Source organism: Cervus canadensis, chromosome 12, assembly GCF_019320065.1.
Source record: "Cervus canadensis isolate Bull #8, Minnesota chromosome 12, ASM1932006v1, whole genome shotgun sequence".
Classification (NCBI taxonomy): Eukaryota; Metazoa; Chordata; class Mammalia; order Artiodactyla; family Cervidae; genus Cervus; species Cervus canadensis.
Genome location: NC_057397.1, coordinates 70,152,146 through 70,157,868, shown reverse-complemented (window position 1 = coordinate 70,157,868; position 5,723 = coordinate 70,152,146). Strand labels below are relative to the sequence as shown.

Sequence of the window (5,723 nt, the reverse complement as noted above, 5' to 3'; positions counted from 1 at the left end):
TGTCTGAGCCAGCAGGGAAACCTCAGCTTTTACCAGACTTGCCTGTGACTCCCTTCCAAACAGACAGACTTCTTTTAAGAGGAAGGAGTTCCTTACACAAAATCCGTTGTGTTCACATAAATCTGTACTATTCAGAACAAAACCAGTTCTGCTGGCAGAGATCTGTGTTCTTAGGGATATTTAAGTCTCCATTAAACTGGAAAGCAATCAAGTCTTTATGTCTACAAATTATACATTTAATAGTTCCACAAATTTGGCAAAGTTTGTGACATCAGGATGTTTTCACCAGATCGTAGGCAAAAATATGGAAGTCATCATCAAACTTGATGAGCTAGACAGACGGTGTGGCTTCTACTTGATGAATGACCATGCTAGTCCTTTCAGAGCCATCTTCTTTGGCCTTTTCCACTTGTTTGCCTACCAGGCTGTCTGCAACTTCTCCCAGTTCCCTTTCTGCTGGAGGTGAATCATTAGAATCAGACAGAATGTGAAGGTTGCCTTCTTTATAATTGTCTAAGAGCTGGTACATGTACAAGACAGGGTCTTTTTCTAGATGATGGAAAGCCATGTGTTCATTATAGGGGTGTGTGCCAAGACAACTCCCCTGCACTCATCTTTAGAACAAACGTGTGCCCCACTGCTTTGCCGATCGTGTCGGCTAGGTGAGCATCACTGATTTGAAATGTTACCATTGTCCTCCCTATCGGGGAGGACTTCAAGTTCAGAAACTCATCTTTATTAAATTCTAGTACCTAAACACGGTCAAATCCATCACACTTTATAAGATACACGGAAGGACTTACAGGCACCCGGTCCAGGGTGGTTCCTTTCCACTGGGTGAGGAGGCCGTTCCCTCTGTCCGCCTGTGCTGAATCCTGCAGCTGCCACTGTCCCACTGGGCTGGGAAACAGGTTGGCTCCGCCCCGCACTGCTCGGTTGTTCTTTACGGGATGTCCATTTCTTCACAATACTTGCTGATCCACCTGCATGGCCTGCATCAGCTCTGGACCGCTGGCCAGGGGTCTTCCCAAACGGGGTCTCCATTCATCTGCATTTAAGTGAGCAACAGAGGTGCCGGACTAGGGTGAAAATTCAGTATGCTGCAATTTGAAACTTTCCACGGAATTTCAATATTCTTCTTCATCCATCATCCCATGCACTCGATTCTTGTTTTTGTTTTTCACAAGTTTAGCAAAAATATGGGATTACTATAAACAAAATTTCCACCACAGTGCACTGTACACACCTGTGTTCCAAGTCCACCTCTCTCCGCATAATGCTTCCAAACTGTTTAGGTATTTAACTCATTTTGAGGTTATTTGTGTATGGTGTAAGAAAATGTTATAATTATTTACCTGTATCTGTCCCATTTTCTTGCACCACTTATTGAAGAGATCTTTTCCCTGTTATATTCTTGCCTCTTTTGTAGTGAATAAATTGACCATAACTACATGGGTTTATTTCTGTTCACTTGATCCTTGTTTCTATTTTTGAGCCAGTACCATACTGTTTTAATTAATGTATCTGTATTGTATAGTCTGAAGTCAGGGAGTATTAATATCTCCAGCTTTGTTCTTTTTTCTCAAGATTGCTTTAAGTATTAAGGGAGTTTTGTGGTTCTACATAAACTGTAGGATTCTAGCTATGTGAAAAATTTGATGGATATTTTGATAAGGATTGCATTAAATCTGTACATTAGTTTGAGTAGTATTAATAGCTCAACAATATCACTTTTGCCAATTTGTGAATGTGAGATATTTACATTTCTTTGTATCATCTTCAATTTCCTTCATCACTGTGTTATAGTGTTAAGTATTTCCTTGTTTTTAATGCAATTTAAAAGGGATTTTTTTCTTAATTTCCATTTCTGATAGTTCATTGTCAGTGTATAGAAAAGCAACAGATTTCTGTATATTAATCTTGTGTCATGCAAATTTACTGAATTCATTCATTAGTTTAATAGTCTTTTTCATGGTGATTTATGGCTTCCTATATAGAGTATCAAGTCATCTGGGAAGAGTGAGAGCTTTACTACTTCCCCTCCTACTTGGATGTCATTTATTTCTATATTTATGTCTGATTGTTGTGGCTAGGATTTCTGATACTATATTAAGTAGAAACAGAGAGAGTAGGCATCATTGTATTGTTCCTGATTTTAGAGAAAAAGTTTTCAAGTTTAAACCACTGAACATGCAATTAGCTGTGGGTTTGTTATGAATATACGGTTGCTGTGAGTTGAGATATATTCCCTCTAAAACCAACTTTGATGGAGTTTTTAACATGAATAGATGATCATTTATTCAAGTGCTTTTCTTGTATCTATTGAAGTGATCTTGTGATTTTTATCTTTTTTTTAAAAATGTAGTGTATCACAATGATTGATTTCTCAATATTGCAGCATCCTTGCATTCCTGAAATGAAACCAACCTGACCATGGTGCATGATTCTTTTTAAATATTGTTGAATTATGTTTGCTAATATTTTGTTGAGGAATTTTGGCTCTGTCAGATATTTGCTACTGTTGTTCAGTTGCTGTCATGTCCAACTCTTTGTGATCCCATGGGCTGCAGCACGCCAGGCTTCCCTGTCCTACATTATCTCCCAGAGTTTGCCTAAACTCATGTCCATTGAGTCGGTGATGCCATCAAAGAGTTGCATCATCTGTGGCTCCCTTCTTCTCCTGCCCTCAGTCTTTCCCAGCATCAGAGTCTTTTCCAATGAGTCAGTTCTTCGCATCAGGTGGCCAAAGTATTGGAGCTTCAGCTTCAGTATCAGTCTTTCCAATGAACATTCAGGGTTGATTTCCTTTAGGATTGATTGGCTTGATCTTGCAGTCCAAGGGACTCTCAAGAGTCTTCATCACACCACAGTTCAAAAGCATCAATCGAATCGGGATACAGAATACATGTAAATCCTTGGCTGATTCATGTCAATGTATGACAAAACCCACTACAATATTGTAAAGTAATTAGCCTCCAACTAATAAAAATAAATGAAAAAAAAAAAGCATCAATCGATCAGCGCTCAGCCTTCTTTATGGTCCAACTCTCATATTCATACATGACTACTGGAAAAACAATAACTTTGACTAGACGGACCTTTGTTGGCAAAGCAATATCTCTGCCTTTTATGCTGTCTAGGTTTGTCAAAGCTTTTCTTCCAAAGAGCAAGTGTCCTTTAATTTTATAGCTGCAGTCACCATCTGCAGTGATTTTGGAACCCAAGAAAATAGATCTCTGTTTCCATTGTTTCCCCATCTATTTGCCATGAAGTGATGGGACTGGTTGCCGTGCTCTTGGTTTCTTAACTGTTGAGTTTTAAGCCAGCTTTTTCACTCTCCTCTTTCACCTTCAAGAGGCTTTTTAGTTGCTCTTCACTTTCTACTGTTGGGTTGGTGTCATCTGCATGTCTAAGGTTATAGATATTTCTTCTGGCAATCTTGATTCCAGCCTGAGCTTTAGCCAGCCCAGCATTTCTCATGATGTACTCTGCATATAAGTTAAATAAGCAGGGTGACAATATACAGCCTTGTCATATTCCTTTCCCAATTTGGAACCAGTCCATTGTTCCATGTCCGGTTCTACCTGTTGCCTCTTGACCAGCATACAGATTTCTCAGGAGGCAGCTAAGGTGGTCTGATATTCCCATCTCTTTCAGAGACCCACACAGTCAAAGGCTTTAGCTTAGTCAAGGAAGCAGAAGTAGATGTTTTCCTGGAATTCCCTTGCTTTTTCTATGATCCAACAGATGTTGGCAATTTAATCTCTGGTTCCTCTACCTTTTCTAGATCCAGCTGGTACATCTAAAGCTCTCTGTTCACATACTGATGAAGCCTGGCTTGAAGGCTAACTTGGCACTGGAGCACAAAGTGAAGCAGGACAGAGACTCACAGAGTTTTGCCAAGAGAACACACTGGTCATAGCAAACATCCTCTTTCAATGACACAATAAACAACTCTACACATGGACATCACCAGATAGTCCATACCAAAATCAGATTGACTATATTCTTTGAAGTCAAAGGTGGAGAAGCTCTGTATAGTTAGCAAAAACAAGCCCAGGAACTAACTGGTCCTTATTGCAAAATTCAGACTTAAATTGAAGAAAGTAGAGGAAACCACCAGACAATTCAGATAGGACTTAAATCAAATCCCTTATGATTATACAGTGGGAGAGACAAACAGATTTAAGGGATAAGATGTGATAGAGTGCCTGAAGAACTATGGTCAGAGGTTCGTAACACTGTACATGAGGAGGTGACCAAAACCATCCTCAAAATAAAGAAATGCAAGAAGGCAAAATGGCTGTCTGAGGAGGCCTTACAAATAGCCGAGAAAAGAAGAGAAGCTAATGGCAAAGGAAGAAAGGAAAGATATACGCATCTGAATGCAGAGTTCCAAAAAAAATCAAGGAGAGATAAGAAAACCTTCCTCAGTGATCAACGCAAAGAAATAGAGGAAAACAACAGAATGGGAAAGACTAGAGATCTCATCAAGAAAATTAAAAATACCAAGGGAACATTTCATGCAAAGATGGAGTAAAGACAGAAACAGTATGGACCTAACAGGAGCAGAAGATATTAAGAAGAGGTGGCAAGACTAACAGAAGAACTGCACAAGGAAGGACTTAATAACCCTGATAACCATGATGGTGTGATCAGTCACCTAGAGCCAGACATCCTGGAGTGTGAAGTCAAGCAGGCCTTAGAAAGCATTATCAGATATATTGGCCTATAATTTTATTTTTGTAATGTCTTCTGTTTTTGCCTCAGTGTAATGGTGGCCATGTAAAATAAATTTGGGGGTGTTTCTTCTTCTTCAGAATATTTTGAAAGGGATAAGTATTAGCTCTTTATTATATGTTTGCCTGAATTGTCCCGTTAATCTATACTGTCTCAGATTTTTATTTGCTGTGAGTTTTTTTATTACCGATTAAATTTCACTGCTAGTGATGTCTTTCCAATTATTTCTTTTTCTTGATTCAGCCTTAGCAAGTTTAATGCTTATAGAAATTTATCCATTTCTTCTAGTTTGTTTAATATGTTGGCATATAACTGTTTACAGTGTTATCTTGTGATTATTTAACTCTGTTTTAGCAGTTATAATTTCTCCTTTTTCATTATTTATTTTGGTCATTTTCTTAATAAGTCTGGCTTAACTGTTAACAATTTATCTTTAACTTAAAAAAAACAGCTCTTGAAGATTTTCATATTTTCTGTTTTGATCTCTGATTGGTTTCCACCCTGATTTTCATTATTCCCTTTTTTCTGCTGATGTTGAGCTTTGTCTATTCCTCTTTTTATAATTTCTTTAGAAGGTAGATTAGCTTTTTGCTTTCATTCTTTGTTGTTCCTTGAGGTAGGCCACTGCAAGTTTACAGCTTATAACTGCTTTTGCTGCCATGCATTGATCTTGGAGAAGGAAATTGCAACTCATTCCAGTATTGTTGTCTGGAGAATTCCATGGACAGAGAAGCCAACAGGCATCGCAAAGAATCAGCCTCAAAACTGAGCAACGGAGCACACAGATTCCTGAAAGTTTTAATTTTTTTAAATTTTTCTCAAGGTATATTCTGACATCTTCTCTGATTTCTTTATGAATCCCTTGATTTTGAGTAGCATGTTATACTCTCTCCACTTGTTTATCTTTTCCCACATTTCATCCTCTGATTGATTTCTAGTTTCATCATGATATGTAGATGATACCACTTTAATGGCAGAAAGTG

The 5,723-nt window shown here is 38.3% G+C and overlaps 1 pseudogene; it reads right to left on the bottom strand.

Annotated features, from left to right (window-relative positions):
• Nucleotides 1-271: 271 nt before the first annotated feature.
• Nucleotides 272-1,056, bottom strand: LOC122451346 (annotated as a pseudogene).
• Nucleotides 1,057-5,723: the final 4,667 nt, after the last annotated feature.